This window comes from Rhipicephalus microplus, chromosome X (assembly GCF_043290135.1).
Source record: "Rhipicephalus microplus isolate Deutch F79 chromosome X, USDA_Rmic, whole genome shotgun sequence".
Classification (NCBI taxonomy): Eukaryota; Metazoa; Arthropoda; class Arachnida; order Ixodida; family Ixodidae; genus Rhipicephalus; species Rhipicephalus microplus.
This window is the reverse complement of record NC_134710.1, coordinates 203,040,692-203,059,355: the sequence shown is the minus strand read 5'-3', so window position 1 is coordinate 203,059,355 and position 18,664 is coordinate 203,040,692.

The following is an 18,664-nucleotide window of genomic DNA, read 5'->3' as shown; positions in this document are numbered from 1 at the left end:
GGGAGTTTAGATGATTCCAAAATTTCGCAGCTGCCTTTCTGTCTTTTTTGTGTACTTCTGCCAGCCACTGGGCTCCCTTTCTTCTAATCTTTTCATTGACCAGAAGGGATGCATTCCTTCTAGAACTTAAAAAGATTTCCCATTTCCTTTCAACATCATCTGTCGGTTCACCCCGCTGCTTAGCATGTCTGTGTTCCCTAGAGGCTTTCTGACGTTTTGCTATGGCTCTCTTAACATCCTCATCCCACCAACTTTTGGGTTTGTGTCTTCTTTTCCGGGGTGACTTGTCACGTGCCTTAGGAAGCTCTATATCAAACAGTCTAATTAGATTCGCGTATGTCCACACTGTTTTATTGTCCTCAGTGATTACTTTCTCAATTTGTTAAGTGGCTATTTCAATTTGCCTTTCTGAATGAAAAATTTCCTGTGGTTCCTCATCTTGTCTCCTTCCCACTTTCACTGCTCTTCCAAAACTTAGGTTGATACGTTTGTGATCACTACCCAGACTTCTGGAGCCACCTTCATCATTGTGCATTCTCCTGAGCTTATCATACATCCTATGTGACATCAGTGCGTAATCTATCGTCGACTGCAGCCTTCGTACCTCCCTTGTTATTTGCCCTTCCCACTTCTCGGTACTGTTGCAAATGATCAAATCCAGCCTTTCACCCATATCCATGATTATTTTGCCTGTCGGGTCGGTATACCCATCGATATCTTCTATGTGTTCATTCATATCTGCTAGTATAATTATCTCGCACTCTCCTCCTGACTCCTGAATGTCATTTTATATACACTCTACCATTGCCTGGTTTTCCTCTCTGGCCTTTGCTTCCGTCCACAAGTACACGAAACCAAGGAGTGTCATTTCCCCTGCCACTTTCCTTTTTAGCCATAAATGTTCCTTGCACTCCTGCTTGACCCTTTGCCAGTCTGTACTTTTACGAAGGAATGCCCCAATACCACCCCTTTTCTGGTGCCTTCTGTTCTATTACAATATTCCCACGCGTAGTTCGCATTGTTAGGAGGTTGTTCCATGTCCCTGACATGTTTTTCTACAAAACCGTATACCATCGGCCTCTCCTCCCTCAGCTGTTCTTCTATCTCTTCCCACTTCAGCCTGTTCCTACCACCCTGCATGTTAATATACCCTATGTCTGAATTGGCTCGGCGCTCGTGGCTACGTTTCTTTCTGCCCCGGACTCTACCTATCTTAGATACTGGTGCCACTTTGGAATCGTATCTGTTCATACCACCTGTCCAAGAGTCTCCCTGGTTGTTTTCCTCGTTACTAGCTATCTTGCACCCGGAAGGGCCCGCTGGCTCCCCAAAAAAGCTACTGCGCGTCCTGCAAGTCGCCAACCCACCTCATGACCTAGCCGCCCATCGAGTGAATTCTGTCTCGGTGAAAACCACCCCACCTATGCACCTCTCTGTTTATTTCCACCACCTCAAAGCCTTTTTCTCGACTCATCCGCCGTATCTCTTGGTTTGCGTTGACAACCGCTCTTTGCAGGTTGCTATCACGCTCCGGTACCTCCGGTGGTGCCTATCGCTACCTGTACGTCAGGAGAAGTGGCGCGCATGTCATCGCCGCCTTTCGCCAGTGTAGTTGCTAGTCCTGCTGTATCTTCATTTAGGAGATCGTTTAAACCGCCCGAAATTATCACGAGGTTTCGTCTATCAGCTGTAGTTTTGAGTTTTGCGCTCACTTGTCTCATGACTGCTTTCAGCTTGCGTCCTGGGAACGCCCATACTGCAACCCTCTTGTCACCTCTTACCCTCTCTTTGATGGCTTCTGTGCATCAATTTAAATTCGAGTCCTCGGCGATTATCACATGCTGTGACTTTTCAGCTGGAGCGTCGTCCACCTGGAGGTGACTTGCACCTGTGACGCCGGCTGCTTTGTCCCCTCCCAGCCCCACCACTACTTTGCTGAAGCTGGGCGTTGCGTCAAATGAACCGGCTGAACCTGTTTTTTCCAAACTTGCTTGCTCTTTCTTCTCCACAGTTCTGGTTGCCGCTACCCTACTGTTTACTCCGTAGGCCGCTGCTCTGTTTACCTTGGCTAGTGCTTCCTCGGCGGACTTCAGCTTTTCTCCTATAGCCATCGTTTTCTCTTGCTCGGTCGCCAACGCAGTCTCGAGCTCGGTGATTCTCATCGACATGTCACTCTGGGTAACCATCAATTTCTCCATTTTTTTCTCGACCTCACATTGCCTACACTTAACGTCAGCCTCTTCTCTTTCCGCTTCTACAGTTGGGTCCACTTTAAAAGCAACCCCACATCCTGAACACTTCACAGTCTTTTTAGCCATGTCATTCCGACACCAATCGTTCTCTGACTTGTCTCACTCGATAATTACAAAACTCGAGCCCTGCCCTACGAAACAGAGAAAGTCTCAGCTCTACTACAAAAAATTGCGTGCTCAATGTACGTGCACCTTCCTCATGGGGTGGCAAAAGAAAAAGAAAAACAACAAAAAAAAACGAAAAAGTTTAAACACACACACGCAAACTAAGAAATACCTGGTAATAAATACCTAGGGAGCTAAAGCGCCCTAGTAGCGCCCCCGTGCTGCCAGCGCGAGAAGCCGCATGCCGAGTAAACAGTGCTGCGCCTGCGCCGCGTCAACAAATGGTGCCGAGTTCAGTGGATATCTCTGACATGTTTGACATTTCCTATATCCTTTCTTTCGCTCTCTCTGACATGTCTGGATGTAGCGAAAGCCTTCTGAGCTCAGCACATAAATCTGAAGATCGTACTCGTCCGAGCTGCTACCTTCAAGGCAAATCACGGGGCTGTCCGCAAGCTGCTGCACCGACAGCATTGACGTTTCCACCGCCTTCGCTAGCCACCTCGTTAATCGGCATGGTGCATTTATGGCTCGGTAGATGTGAGTTCCTGTCTACGAGCTACATGCCCGGCTCATGTCCATGTCCTCTTCTTGATTTCAACTATGATATCCTTAACCCCGGTTTGTTTACTCTCCCACTCTGCTCTCATCTTGTCCTTTGAAGTTACACCTATCATTTTCCTTTCCATCGCTCACTGCGTCGTCCTACTCTTAAGTTAAGCCCTCTTTGTAAGCCTTCAAGTTTCTGCTCCGTAGGCAAGTACTGGCAAGATACAGCTGTTATATACCTTCCTCTTAAGAGATAGTGGCAATCTACCTGTCCTAATTCGAGAGTTCTTGCCAAATGTGCTCCACCCCATTCTTGCACCATTACCTATCTCGAAGCGCTGCTCTCTTCCGAGGTTGTTGTACATCACTTTCGTTTTGTGCATAATAATTTTAAGACCCACCTTCCTGCTCTCCCTGTACAACTCCGTAATCATGAGTTGCAGTTCGTCCCCTGAGTTACTCAGCAATGCAATGTCATCGGCGCAGCGCAGGTTATTAAGGTACTCTCCATTAACTAACTGTATTTACAGAAGACGCAAGTGGGTTAGGGGGAGATAGAAGGTTAGGTGGGCAGATAAGATTAAGAAGTTTGCGGGTATAAATTGGCAGCAAAAAGCACAGGACTGAGTTAACTGGCGGCACATGGGAGAGGCCTTTGTCCTTCAGTGGACGCAGTCAGGCTGCTGCTGCTGCTGATGAAGATGTGAGTTCATCCCACACACGCTAAAAAAAGCCACCAACCACGCACGTGCACGAAGTACAACGCAACCGAGAATACCCCCTTCCGAAATGCAAGCTCGCACTCATCACCAGGTTCACCTGCCGGCAGAAACGTGATTGGTCGGCTTGTGTCACGTGATCTGTCTTCGCTGTTAGATTGTGCCTCGCTCTCACTTTGAAGTCAGAGCGGCCGGGAGCGCTCTGAGTCAGAGGCTGGTGCTCTGAAAGAACCAACCGAAGCTAGTACGAGAACTCGAATTCTACCAACCGAAGGCGCAGCCACTTTTCAGAGCCCTTCTGAGGGCTCGAAAACGCCCAACCGAATACGCCATAAGAGCGAAGCTGTTGTAGCTCGGCGTAAGATGTCGTGACCCCAAATTAACATCACCATAAACCGGTACACGTTTTTTCGCCCTCTTTTTTTTCTTCTTTATCTTCTTCTCCCCCAGACGGCGTCCACATAGCTATTCGTCTGGCATACAGCTAGATGAGAGCACAAGGCGAAGGAGAGATGCGAGAGTGAGGAGGAGAGGAAGGAAGAAAAAGAAAAAGAAACAAAAGAGCTAGAAAGAAAGAAATACATAAAGATTTTTAAAATTTTTTGTGAGGTGGTGGCATTTCAATACGCGACTCACAATTCGAAAGCGTGTCACTCGGCTATCTAGGCACGCACAGAAAAGCCTTGTATAGTATCATATCGCAAAGGGATAGAGAGGAAAGCGAGGGTGAAGAAGAGAAATGTGAAGGTGATGATAAGGTGCGGAAGAGGAAGAGCAAAGCATAGTATATAGTTGATAAGAGAGAGAGAGAGAGATGCAGAAAGAAATAGAACGAGAAAAATGGCAGTATCAAAGGAAAACAAATGTATAGACAAAGAGACAAAGACCAAAAAAAAGGAAGCTAGCGAGAAACAGAGTCAGAGGCAGAATTCAAAGAGAAATGTCAAGCAAGACAGAAAGATAAAGAAAACGACAGAAAACAAGACACAAAAAGAAAGAAATGGTATTTCGTGAGACAAAAAAAGACAGAAAAATAAACAGAGAAGGACCAAAAACAAAGAGGGGTAGGATAAAGGAGAAAACGATAGTCAATAAAACATGGCCACCAAGCACTACAGAGAATTACAGAGAAATAAATAGGTAGCGCAGCGAGCGGCGACGGGCCTGTGTCAAGCTTTGCATGATGCATATGTAAAATCTGACTCATCAACTGGTGCAAGTGGTGAGGTACTGTTTACACTTCTTGAACTTGTACTAAATTATAACCATTTTGAGTTCAATGGCAAGCACTTCCTTGAGGTCAGTGGCACTTCAAGGGGCACAAAGATGGCCCCAAACTTTGCGAGCACCTTTATGGCTTCACTTGAAATCCCATTCATTGAGGGGCGCACCTTCAAACCTTTCTACTACAGAAGATACTTAGACGATATTTTTCTGATATGAAACCGCGATGAAGGAAGTCTTTTCCGTTTCATAGATGATTTTAACAAGTTCCACCCATCGATTCAATTCACGCACGAAATTTCCAAAACTAGCATTACCTTCTTGAACGTCGCTGTCACGGTCAAAGATGACCGCTTGTCAACAAACATTCACAAAAAGCCTACAGACCATCAAATGTACCTACATTTCAACAGCAGCCATCCAAAGCATTGCAAAACGGGTATTCCATATTATCAGGTCTACCGGTACCGAAGAATATGCACCGATATGCAAGAATTTGACAGACACGCAGAACACCTAAAGCAATTCTTATTGAAAGAAAATTATCCCGAAGACATTATTGACTATGCCATACTACGTGCTCGCAACGTGAACCGGAATGATATATTTAAGGGACCAAACAGAGTAGCCAAAACGACTTCCCAAACGAACCTTGTACTAACTTACTCCTCATCAGTGCCACGAATTAACAACACACTTTCCCGCCATTTAAACATAATCAGGCAAATCAAACGACTAACTACAATTTTCGCGAAGCCACCTCACGTGGTTTGCCGCAGGCATAAAAACCTGAAGGACATTCTTGTCAGAGCAAAAACAAACCCCTCCGAAATTCAATCAGGGTGCCACCCCTGCGGAAAAGCTCGATGCAAGGTATGTCCACAGATGGTCACAACACGTGAATCAAAAGTGAACTTCTCGGATTTAAAATTCTGCATAAGTGAAAGCTTTAATTGTGACTCCAGTAACGTAATATACATGCTAGATTGCAACATCTGGGAACAAGAATATATTGGACAAACAGACACGCAATTCCGGCTGCGGTTCAATAATCACCGGTACCATGCCACTTCACTGCCTAAGCTACCTCTATCTAGACATCTGCGCCTGCCAAACCACAGTTTTAAAAATAACAGCGTAACTCTTTTACAGTTTGGTTTCTCAAAGAGGCGTGAGCGCGAACAGCGGGAGGCATATTTTATTTTCGAATTTGGAACATTAGTAGCTGGCATCAACGAGGACCCCGGAAGACTCTCCTGCCTCCAAGAAGTAAGCCAAGAGGAAATTGGTCACAAATATTTATAACTGGAGACCATGCTTGTTTTTTTCTGACTGACTCGTACGTATACACCGTCTTTTTTTTTCCTTTTTTTTCTTAAATATTTTTTCCTTACGTGTACATACAAAGTGTTTATGCTCGCCAACTACTTGACGGCCATTGAGGGGAAGCGGGCTAAGATGAAAGGTAAAAAGCCGACTGACGGATTAAGGGGAAACTCTCTCCTTACGCACTCCGTCGTGGACCCCTCCCGCCACCGCAGCGACAATCTTGGGTGGCCCGACACAGGCCGTAAACTGGCCAGTACAGGATGAGAACCGGATGTTTACTTACACCGCCATTTGGATGTGCACAGGCTGGTTTCATGCTCAGCGTTTACAGTGTTTGTTTTTAAAGACGATAGTCTTTCTTGGGAACCTTCAACAAAAAAAATTTTGGTCTGTCTGTCTGTACAATTGTCTGTTTGTCCATCCTAACGATACCTTAAACGGCATCAAACGGCGAACCCCATCCGCAGCGCCCACCAATATTGCTCAAGGTTTAGTGATCATAAATGTGCAATTGCCAATTAAAAAGCAATTATTGTGCATAATTGAGGAGCCACAACAACGCTTCGATCTTTTCTATGTCGGTCTTTATACTAGAAGAGACATACACACAAGTAACTATGAGGAATGTAGCATTTAATCGCGCTGCGCTGACAGTGCAACGCGATGCTCAAAAAGGTGTTTCCAACGCTTTGCTACGACGTCACGGCGGTGGCACCTGCCCGTCGCTTTGCGTTCTACACCTTATCACCTCACAGACTGGCGCGCATCTTTCTCCGCGAGCTACTTGTCTTCGTTTCAAAAAATAACTGCCTTATGGCACTTGTGTAACGTGCCTCGATGCGCTCGTTCGCCTCCGCTACACGCTCGAGGCACTATAACGCAGCGTCTTCAGAATACTATTCACCGATTTTCTTACGCAGAACATATAATAAACGTTTTGTTCACTCTCTCCAGACGCAAGACTATCATCTTTGCGGTGTCACATGCAGATTTGGAACCAATTTCTTTTAGTTTTCTCTCACTCTCGCAAATATCTTTCAAGGCGAGAGGGACGCGGCAGCAATGAAGTTTGAACGTCTATGTTAACATAACTCATCCCTGACGAAGGGAGGACCCCTCCCGAAGCTGTTGGGAAATAAATATATTTATCCTTGTTGACAACGCTCCCGTTGTGCCATATCCCATAGCTTCAGGAAGACTAACAGGCCCAATTAATTAATGCTCCTAGTAAATAAATAAATAAATGAATAATTATATATATATATATATATATATATATATATATATAGTGGGAGTAATAATTCAATGGGCCAGTTAATCTTCGTGAAGGTATGAGATATGGCACAACGGGAGCGTTGTCAACAAGGATTTATCCTTGTTGACAACGCTCCCGTTGTGCCATATCTCATATATATATATATATATATATATATATATATATATATATATATATATATATATATATATATATATATATATATATATATATATATATATATATATATATATATATATATATATATATATATATATATATATATATATATGTGGAGGTAGATTCTCCGCGAGAATGGTAACAATACAAGCGTTTATTTTGAGAGTTTAGGCCACAGTCTGGCGTTCGTCAGGAAGCAGGGTAAATTCTGTTTCATCTGACAATTTGTAATATTTCAAAAAAAATTAGGGAGAAAGAATGAATGGCTAAGACACAAAAATGAAAGCAGAAGAAAATGACAGAAACAATAAGAAACAAATAAAATAAAAAATAAAAAATGTTCGGGGGTTTACTACGCTTTGCGATTGGCGTCGTGAGTGTGTATTTTCATAGAAGCATTGTGGTCAGTGTAGTTGAGTAGCGGCGGTTCCTGCGCATCGAAACATGCACTACTCAAACGTTACCATAAATTTTCCTGACCGTCTGTAACATGAGAAAATGACAAGCTTTCTACAACCTTCTACCACGAACTAACGGATCGACAACAATACCTTCATTACCAAAGTGACCATGCCAATGTAAAAACAGCATTCCGTGCGGCCAAGCTCATTATTTTAAGTGAATTTGCCCAAAAGACACTGACTTGCACTCGAGCTCACACAGGCTAAAACTAAGGCTCGATACACAGAAATGTCCTCCGCATGTAATTGGTGGCGCTATTCAAAAACCTAGACAACTGAAACCTGATGACCTTCTTGTGAAGCGACTACAACACAACCTGCAACAATTACATCAGTGTTTAACTTACAGCACCAACTTCCCCAACGGTAACAAAATCTTTAAACGACATCACAACGTACTGGAATAAAGTGAACGTGTGAAACGCGCATTCCCATCGGCTCCTGGCACCGTGTTCTCTTACGCCGGGAAGTCCACACCGAACGTCATTGCTGCTACAAAGGAAATCTGTGTCAAGGCCAGCGAGCGAGTCCGCATGACGCTATCAACTAAACGACATCATCAAGCGGCGGCGCCGCTCTGTCTTACGCAACGCATGGAGAGCTCCCTCAGCCAACGGGCGCGATGGAGCAAGCGGTGCCTGCCTTCCAGTCTGGCGAGTCTTACGCAATGCGTGGCAACATCATTTGTCCTTGGGTGCAACCACATTTCCTTCCTCCGTGGGTGCAACCCAGTGCAGCGGTGCCTGATTTGAGGAAGCTGACGCCACCATTGGCGGTTTTGATTGGACGTTGGTGACGCGATGAATGACCCGGTGCCTATAAAAAAGCCAAGCGGCGCGTCGACTAGCAGCCGACCTATGCGTCACAGAGAAGCCGACGTATGCGTTACAGAGAAGACATCTCGGTTTTTCGAGTTCCTAAGCTATCAGCCCCAGTGTCGATTATGTAACGCCTCTATTTCTATGCTGTACTTAAACCTTGCCCTAACTCACCATCATCTCGTCCGCTCGTCTATCAGCTCTACGCAAAAGCAGTCGCAAGCTGTGAAACACATGCTACCAAACGGCTGGTGACCTTGGCGGGGAGTTTCGTTGCAGTGGCGCCTTTGGGGTCATGTTGGCGTCGCGCCTCGCAACAGTGGATGGCGGATGCGGGATCGGGCGCCGTGACCAACATCGATACGGTGAGTGCCTGAAATGTTCCCCTCAGTTCACCAGACTGCTCTAGCACGGGCTACAGTAATATAGAGAAGGGTTGTGTGACGCATTGGAGTGAGCTTTGATCGTTTCAAGCCAATCGTAGCTCTTTGAAAGCAAAGTTAATGCAGAGGGTGTAAACACGGCGGTGTTTAAATTTGCTTGCGCATCTTGGTAGCCGTATTATTGCGGGTGCGGTAAGTAGATTCTTAACATAGGTAAACAGCAAGAAGCTAGTGTGAACGGTGGAGAACCTTAAAGTGTAGAAGCTCATATAAATTTGTGAGGAACTTGGCCTTACTATGGGCCGTGCGAAACGAAAGCAAGCGATTCTTGAGATCATGAAGGATGAAGGGGGGATGGCTGAGGAAGTCGATGAGGCCTAGGCGGATATTAATGTATGTCGCGAGGAGGCTGAAAGGCGAGAAGTAGAAGTTCGCGAACACGAAGAAGCCGAAAGGCGAGCACACCATAACGAGGCCGAGAGACAGGAGCGCCCCGAGTTGAAACGAATAGAATCGGCCACCCTACAGTGTTCGCAGGCGCCTAGCGTAGCTTCTGCGACAGTTCAGGTCAGCGGTCATAAAATTCAACATCAACTGCCACCGTTCGTAGTCGGCGAGGACATGGTGAAGTATCTTGTCAAGTTCGAATGCGTCTGTGATCCAAATGGCTTGGAGCAGTCTCTTTGGGCTCAAAACCTGCCCTATTGGAAAAATTGCCATGGTGGATACTGGAAAACATGGTGGGCGTAGTGGAAATAATAGTGGGCATGGTGGAAATAATAGTGGGCATGGTGGAAAATATGATGGCTGTGGTGGGACGTAGTGGAAAATATGGTGGTTATGCCGGGACATACTGGGTGGTATGGCGTACAGATGATGGGTAAAGTGGAAATGATGGTGGAAAGCAGAGGCTAGATAGTGGGCAATAATGGGACACTCTGCCCACCATTGCGATAATGCTGGGAAGCCCTAAGCATATGGTGGGTGGTGCTTATTATGGTGGGCTACATGGTGTACCAAGCTGAGAAACTCTTCCCACCATTGCGATAATGCTGGGAAGCACTAAGCAGATGATGGGTGCTGCTTGTTATGGTGGGCCACATGGTGTACCAAGCTAAGAAGCTCTGCCCACCATCGCGATAATGCTGGGAAGCAGTAAGCAGATGATGGGTGGGCTTATGATGGCGGGCAAATTATATAGTGTACCAAGCTGGGATCTCTACACTACATGTTCTACCATCATGATTTCCACCAAAGGTTAGGCCTACTGACCGAGCCCGTACAATTGTGTTATCCGTGCTTCCGGGTTTCAGAATACACGATTACGACGATTAAGTATCACAATACAGCGCAGCCATATGGCATGAATTAACCTAAATGAAGCATTTTTCATTGTGTATGGTATGTGTTCGCTCAAGAAGCAACAAACATCGATGTGACGCGATTAAAGCACTCCCAGAGAACGTAATTAAGTGTCTTCTCACCGACAGCCGCCAATCGCACTCGCCGGCACTTCTCTAGCTTTTGTACGAGAACTCAGACGTGGCAATTCGTGTGCTTGGTGAATCATTATGATAGCGTAATGTTTCCGGTACACTGCATTCGTTTTGGGCAAGCCGTTATGTAGTTGTTGCTTTAGCGAAAGAGCTACAGCATTGCGCTGGCGTGACCGCCCTCTACATTGCGCGAAAAGCATCCCAATACTCAATCAAATAAATTAGGTGGGCGTATCTATGAAATGAGCCTAGAAGGGTCATAAAGCGTGAGCAGATGTCGCCCTTTAGAACGAGCGCGAAACGGATATTAAACTTGGCAGACCCCGCCGGTAAACTGTTGCTGCTCCCCAGTCCACTTGGATTTTTTTCCTTTAGGTTGTGAATTGTAAAAAAAAAATAGCACTAGTGCCAATAACATAGTGGCAATCGTTACAGGCCGCAGTTGCTTGTGTTTAATAAATGTGCAATTTTTAGTAGCAGGTGTAGATCTTGTCTATGTTGTGTACACGACAAACATAACTTAAGTTGAACCTTAAGTTTGTATGCTAACTAAGTATTTAACACGCAATCACCGTCATGTTGGTGTGGCGCAGTGGTTAGCGTCTTCGAATGAGAATCCGCAGGTTGTACGTTCGATCCTCCGTGGCACCTTGTTTTTTTTTTTACGGGACGGGTGTTTTTTTTATACCGCTTTTATAGAATTCTTTTTTATTTTTTCTGGCAGCTCGTCACGGTGATTCTGACGTCATTTCGTGCTCAAGTGTTGCCGGCACTGCAGCACCCACCATACCCACCATGCGCCATGGTGGGTGTTTCCCACCATTCACCCACTACATTATTCCACTATAATGGTGGGTGGTGGTTTCCACCATGCCCACCATTCGTTTTTTTCCGATAGGGTGTAAGCTCTTCTTCGCGGTGAAGTGTCCGACGTGATAACGTCTTTGTCGAGAGAAGCGTTTGAGAGCTATGACGTGGTTAAGGAAGTGCTCTTGAGACATTATAAGTTGTCACCCGAGGCTTTCCGGCAAAGGTTCCAGTAAGCAAAAAAGGGCAATGAGTCAGAAATTGACTTCGTGTTTCGTCCTAAAGCCGATTTAATTGAATGGCTTAATGGCGAAGGTGTTTATGACGATTGCGATAAAGTGGTAGAATGCACTGCATTGCAGCAATTCTACCGCTGCATCGAGGATGATGTCAAGCTTTGGCTGCGGGACAAACTTGGCGAAGTGCAGCTTAACAAGGCAGCAGAGTTAGCTGAGGAGTATTATACTCGCAGAAAGTTGCATAGCAGGGAAGTGCGCGTTGAAAAAAATGAAAGGAAAGAGACCTTTTATAGGAAACCTGATCAATGGAAACCCACTCCGCACCGTAATTTCAGGAAGGACCCGTCTCTTACGAAGGACACTGTAGGGGAAGGGCAAACAGAAGCGGACAAATCAATTGAGGTTCCTGAACAACGCACGGATACCACACGGGCGTTTGAATCACGGAAGCCGCTAATGTGCTACATCTGCAAAAAGGAAGAACACATTGCGGTGAACTGTAAACGAAAGTTTTTTTTTTTTTCGCAACAATCCGAGAATTGGAAAAGAACATCCTTCCATCCTGCCCATCCTTTCTTGGTGTCTCCGAATGACTTTACAAGAGAATCCGCGTGGATCAGGCAAGTCGCCGAGGAGCAGAGTGCTTGCTTACAAATCGCTACGGTTGTCATTGAAGGCCCGTTTGGTAAGCTTCGCACCGAAGCGGCTGTGTCTGCCGCGCTTCTCGATCGTTTTCTTAATCTTTTTTCTAATAACTCTCAGCAGCTTCTCAAAGGGCAGGGTAAATCGTACTTATCTAACTTAGCGTACATGGCCCTCCCGCAATCGCAAGTGCGCAAGCTTTCGCAGGAACTTCATCTCGTCCAGTGTAGTGAAACACCACCTGCTAAAGAGGCTGATCTGCTTGACCATGGCGGCGAGGTGGTGGTGCCTCGGACAGGTAATTCTCCGGATGAGTCACTCGAGCCACCGTCGCGGAAGCAGCCTCTGTCGGCAAAGGAGACGACATGACGCCATTGAATGAGAGCGAAAAGGGTGCTATGCTCTCGCCTGTAGCAGAAAGTTGGAGAAAGCTGTCGAGGGTACATCGAGAAATGCTCATATCAGAGGACCATGAGTACCTCTTGAATAAAACGCTAATGGAAAGCGTAAAGTTATGAATAAACAAAAAGAGTTTTTTTAGAAGGCAGGGTACTGGGATGAAGCTACACAAATGTGCAGGGTCGCCAGTGAGCAGCTCTTAGTGCCACAAAACTATCGTCCCCAACAATTGGAACTGGCGCATGAAAATGCCTGAGCAGTACAACTCGGCATAAAGAAGACCAAGGTTAGAATTTCCCTTGACTCTTATTGGCTGAATTGCTCGAAGGATATCGAAGACTTTGTACGCTCATGCGACACTTGTCAGGGAGCGGGAAGATCCACGGATGTGTGCAAGGCACCCATGAAGCTTGTGCCGATTATCACAGAAACTTTCCGGCGCCTAGTAATTCATATCGTCGGGTCATTGCCAGAGCCAAGGTAAGGTTTTCGGTACATCCTGACGGCTCTCTGCGTAGCCACGAAATTTCCAGAAACGATACCACTTGGGGAACTCAATTCCACTCCTTTCGTGGATGCACTGCTATCTATATTTGCGCATGTCAGATTTTCTTCTGCAATCCAAAGGGACAACGGTAGTGTCTTCACAAGTTGCGTAGCCTCTACCTTTTTGGACAAATACGGAATAAAAATAGTGCACATCTCGATCCATGACCCGCAATCTAATTCGCTAGAGCGTATGCATTCCTTTCTGAAACGGATAATGAGAGGTCTTTGCTGCGAGCGCAAATGCGACTGGGAAGCATGTATTCCTCCCGCTATGCTCGTTTTAAGATCAGCTCCTCATGAGAGCACTGGGTTTAGCCCTGCAGAGCTTGTGTTTAACAAGAGTTTAAGAACATCATTGAGACTGTTACGCGAGACCTGGGGGGGATTCAATGAGGACCCTAATGTAGTTGCGCATGTTCTAGACCTCTTTCAGAGGCTTGGAAAAACGAAAGATCTTGTGGAAAGCCACATGAAGGCTGCACAAGTGTTGTCGAAGGAGTACTACAACAAATCGGAAAAGAAACGCACCTTTGAAATGGGGAGTCAGGTAATGCTTCGGCGGCTTTTCAAAAAGAACAAGCTTGCGGTTCATTGGAAAGGGCTTGCCAAAGTAATATTGGAGCTTTATGATACCAATTATGAAGTGAAATTAGGAAGGTGGCCGAACAAAGTTTACCACAGTAATTTGTTCAAACCATACGCTAAATGTTAAGCAGTCGTAAATCTGCTTTTGGATGCTTCAGAGGAAGAAGGAGAAGAAATTTTGACTTCTACTGATGTAATCAAATGGTGAGCCAATGCAATCTTGGATCAGTTGAACCTGGAGCATAGGTTAACGAAGTCTAGAAGCAAGACTCAGGAAGAATTTTTTCCGAGTTTAAAGACCCCCTTTCGGATCACCGGAAACACGATGGTGATTGAACACCATATCGAGCTAACTTGTGAGGAGCCGATTCATAGCAAGCCGTGTCGATGTTCCCCTGTGCAAAGGCAGATCATGAAAGAGAAGATCGCTAAAATGGTGGAGTTTGGACCTATTTTGTGCCAGGGGGACAGTGCTGGTAATGAAAGGTCAGTCTTGTATTTAAGTCCAAACCTTAGCTGCAGGGATGAGGCATACAGTACCTCTGAAAAAGAATGCGCTTGCCTCCTGTTGGCTGTTCAAAAGCTAGCCTGTTATGTCTCCGGTTCGAGGTTTGTGGTCGAAACGGACCACTGTTCTCTGACCGGGTTAAATAACATGTCGCCTAAAAGTGGCCGGTTACTGAGGTGAAGCTTGATAGTCCAACAGCGCCACTTAGACGTTCGCTGCAAAAAAGAAAAGCTTAACGCTAATGCAGACGCATGGAGCCGTGCGTTCCAGTTAGTACCTTCTCTATGTTTTGGTCTTTCGCTGGCGAGTCGGGGCAAATTTTTGTCATCACGGCCTAAGCTGAGCGCTCGTCCAGAGTGATCTTGAGGGGCCAACTTTATGTTATATTCTATTTCATACGTTGTTGTACGTGTAAAAATATGAGTTCTCATTTTAAGAGTCTAATGTCCAACATGTGTCTTTTGATGTAGAAATAAATAAATTCCGACAGACACGTAGCTACGTATATGTTGTACTATACTTTGTCTGGTGTTCTGTCGGGTAACCGAGGGCACTTGCTTGTGTCGTGTGTTGTCTGTTGTAAAACCGTTCCTAGCAAGTTGCACAACCATCGACAAGTCCTCAGACCAAAAATCGTCAGAAGAGACGAGCGAAGCTAGACAACAAGTTTTGGCGACAAGCCAGTGAAGCTGGTATCCGTCCTCAAGAATGGGATGTGTTTACGGAACTAAGCCTGGACCTACATCCTCCCCATGGGCCTGGAGGTCAACACGGAGAGACCTGGCGAACAAGCTCGCCCGACATCCGAGCCACGTAGAAGCAGCTTGTCGTTCCGGCGCCTTGTCTGGTGGCGGGGGTGCTGTTACGGCTGGGGGTCAACATCGAACGTCATTGCCCATGCAAAGGCAACCTGTGTCAACGGCAGCGAGCGAGCCCGCCTGACGCTATCAACTCAACGACGTCATCAAGCGGCGGTGCCGGTCTGTCTTACGGAACGCACGGCGAGCTCCCTCAGCCCACGGGCCCGATGAAGCAAGTGGCGCCACCCAGTCTCGAAAGTCTTACGCAATGCGTGGTAATATCACTCGTCACTGGGTGCAACCCAGCGCAGCGGTGCCTGATTTGGGGAAGCTGATGCCACCAGTGATGGTTCCAATTGGACTTTGGTGACGTAATGTGTGACTTGGGGCCTATAAAAAAAGCCAAGCAGCACGTGGACAAGCACCCGACCTATGCGTCAGAGAGAAGGCCTCTCGGCTCTTTGAGTCACTAAGCTGTCGGCCCCAGTGCCGAATATGTAACGCCTACATTTCTATGCTGTACATATACCTTGCCTTAACTCACTGTGATCTTGTCCGCTCGTCTATCAGTTTTGCGCAGATGGAGTCGTGAGCTGAGAAACACACGCTACCAAACGGCTGGTGACCTTGGAAGCGAGTTTCGCAGCAGTGGCACCTTTGTACCGTGTAGGCGTCTTGCTTCGTAACACTATCCAGCGGGTCGAAACTTCCTATACTTACCATGCATTCGCTCTCGGCTCCGGCAGGGCTGCTTTTAACACTAGCGGTTTCCGGGTATCCTACTAGAAATAAATCACGAATAGAATATTTCTCTCATGACTCGCCTGGGGACGTTCTGAAATAGAGAGAAAGGACGTAAAGAGAGAGGAGGTTGTCGCGGAAGCTCTCTTTTCCCACTTCGCATGTAAGCGGAATGCACTCGTGCCTGCTTTCAGCTCCTCTGGCCGTTTGGGCAATGAGGTCATTCGTAAAATTTTGTTGTAATCTTAATTTTCTTAGTTTTGTTCGTGTGTTCTGAAGAGGCGAAAAAAAAGGTGACTGATTTCTCAGTAAGACGAAGCGTGACCGGCACTAATAAAATGAACTTTTATTGCACATTTTGTAGAAAAAAAACTGACAATTATGTAGAATGAAATTGTCACTTTGTTCAAGCAGCTTCAACGTACAACTGACATACGGACATGATGAGCAAACGTTGAACCCAGAATATCCTAACAATGTGAAAAGAATCAACAATCGCGAATAGGGCACGTCATATTTGACGCAGTCACGTTTGTTATTACGGCACTCATGTTTTCCTTACAGAACTTGAGTGCCAAATGAGACTGAAGTTTAGAGGGACGGAGAAGCTTGAAACGATCACAGGTTTTCCGAGAAATAATGTAACTCGAAAGAGTGCTTTATTAAGTTCACTTGTGTTCGTTAGGGCAACAGTGTTGCCTTAAAAAAGAAAAGTTCACTTGTCGAAACGTTAGCTCCATCAGCATAATCTGTAATACTTTCTAGAAGCTTTTATATCATCATGTGTATTTGAGGTGTCCCTATCAAAATGCCGAAAATCAAAACCCGAACTATGAAGTGGCCGAATGTCAAAACAACGAGAAATTGAAATGCCCAAAAATCTAAATGTTGAAAAATCAAAACACCGGAGACAGAGAACGCCGAAGCAACGTGGAGCGAATTTCATTGTACCATGTGAAAAATAAACGACGGGCTTTGTGACTACCATTTGTTCGTTTTCTGTGGTGTTTCAGTTTCAGTTTTATTGAGCATTTTCTTCACAGAGTTGCGAAAAAGAAAACGCAAGGATAGGAGCAAAAAGCTGCTATATTAGCAGCTTGACGAGGCTCCTACCCCTTTTTACTTGGCATTACAAAATCAGCAGAGCACAAAACATAAAAAAACAATTTGACGTCGATTTTCAAAACTTCAATAAATAAAAAGAAAATGCATCAAAATTACATCAGTTTCAGGTTTACATACAATAAGTTAAACAAGCAGTAGTCACTGACTACTGCTTGTTTAACTTGTTCTGTGAATCTAAAAGCATCAGCATAATAAAGTTATGTAAAATTTCGTATTTTTATCTGTTGTGAACTAGGCGTATCAATTGAACAGGATAGCTCTTACGGGTCAGCAGAAAAAAAAAGAAAAAAACGGTGCAATTCAGCGTTCGTAGAACAAAAGCAGCAGCAATGTGAGACAGTTGTCATTAGATTGGAAACAGAAGAAGAACTTGTTTTTGTGTGTTCCCACTTCCAGAAGATAAAAGCAGAACTTTGATGCAAGGTTGATTATGTGTCTTGAAAAAAAAGTATACGCTCTAGACACTACTGGAGGTGCGAGAGGCTAGGCAAGTGTAATGCTAGAATTATTACCAACCTCAATGAAAAAGGTACTTGCAAATTCATCCAGAAAAAAGCGGTCGTACGCTAGCCAAGTTCTGAATGTCTCTAGAGCGACAGTTCATCGCACTCAAGAGCGGATCAAAACACGGGCGGTGGACTTGGGCAAGGTGCTCGTGAAGCTTTTGCAGTAAGTCACGGCATATGTATCAGCGTGTTCAAGGCAACACCTTCTGAGGGATGAAGCCGTGAGCCAGATTCGGAGAATCACAAGGAAAGCGGACTTCTCACATGAGCCATGCGGGAGCTCACCCTCGAGGGTGAATCCTGAACACATAGATGGCCGTGAGTTTGGAATGTCTCAACTTTATGCGAAGAAAACATGGCTATTGGAAACGAGGGCGAAAGCACATGCATATCGTACATAGCCGGTGGAAACCTTATTGCTTTTATCTTGTTATTATACATCATCTTCATGATGTCGGCAATTTGATGCTTCGGTGTTTTCATTTATCGGCGCTTTAAATGTTCGACTTTCATATTATTGGCGTTTTGATTTTTCGGTATTTTAAATTTCGGCATTCTGATAGTTCGGCCTTTTTATTTTCAGCGTTTAAAATGCCACCTGTAATTGAGATACACTACTAGTAGTAAAGGCCCACAAATTTGGAAACTGTGGCTACAAGAATTGCATGAGGAGGAAGTTGCGTATAATTACTTGACTATATTTATTTGACGGTAAAATTTAAATTAACTAATACTATGTAGCCCAGCCAACTCGAATGTAGGCCTTTCAATAAACGCATTTTCCCGTCAGGAGCTTGGCTTCCATCTTCACCAGTTAGTCAAGCGACGTATACCTGTGTCAGTCCCGTCAGGCTTGCAGAGAATGGGTTTACTCGTATGTACTCATGCAAAATAATACCTGCTCAAAAAATACATCAAAATTCTTGCGCTAACCTGTTGCCTTTATAAAACGCTTAAAACTTTCGCGGAACTGGAAATCCCAACCTGAGCAC